The following is an 851-nucleotide window of genomic DNA, read 5'->3' as shown; positions in this document are numbered from 1 at the left end:
GCAGGGGCCATTGGCGTGTTACGCAGTATTTGGTTCCCAGAACCAGGTCGATCTCATGGCGCACACCTCGGTCCGGAGGTATGACCAGCGGCGAGGCTTTGAAAACGACGTCTTGTAATTCCTTTACCAAAGGATAATACGGATCCGAAGGATTCTTCAGGATCGACAAGCCACTTCGTGCGCTCAGCGCCCTCTTAGTATCCTCCAGAACAGCTTTATCCAGAAGCGACGACGAGTTAATGTCCTTTTTCGGTCTTATATTGACCACCTCGGCTCAATCACCTACCTTCAAATCACTACCGAACGCTTCGAAGGATATCACGTCCAGCTCAAGAAGAGCATTTACCGCTACGAGGGTGACGTCGCCGCTACGAGGGTGACGTCGCCGTCTTCCTCCCCCGTCATACCGTTGTCGAGGGTGACGTCGCCGTCTTCCTCCCCCGTCATACCGTTGTCGAGGGTATATAGATATCATCTATTGAGACACATCCTGGATCAGGGTCGACGTCCTTCGTCTTGCAGATAGCAAACGGCATCGCCGTCTGCTCTCTATAGAGGTTTTACATCTCGGCGAGACCAGTGGCAACACATACTCAGCGTCGTCCAGTGTAACTGCTTCGAAACGTGAGCAGTGTTCAATAGATTACGTGCCACTCCACGCGCATCACAAGGACCTCGCATTTGACGCCTCGCAGGGACTGCTTCAAAATGTGAGCACGCAGTGCTCAGTGTGTGTAGAGATGAACTTCCCAGTCCACGACAAGGAATATCTTGCGATGAAGAATGCACTTGTCAACTTCAGGGTGCACCTACTCGGCTCAAAGCCGTTTGTAATCTACACAGATCATGCT

This window comes from Plasmopara halstedii, assembly GCF_900000015.1.
Source record: "Plasmopara halstedii genome assembly, contig: Scaffold_350, whole genome shotgun sequence".
NCBI classification, from domain to species: Eukaryota; Oomycota; class Peronosporomycetes; order Peronosporales; family Peronosporaceae; genus Plasmopara; species Plasmopara halstedii.
Note: the sequence above shows the minus strand (reverse complement) of the source record.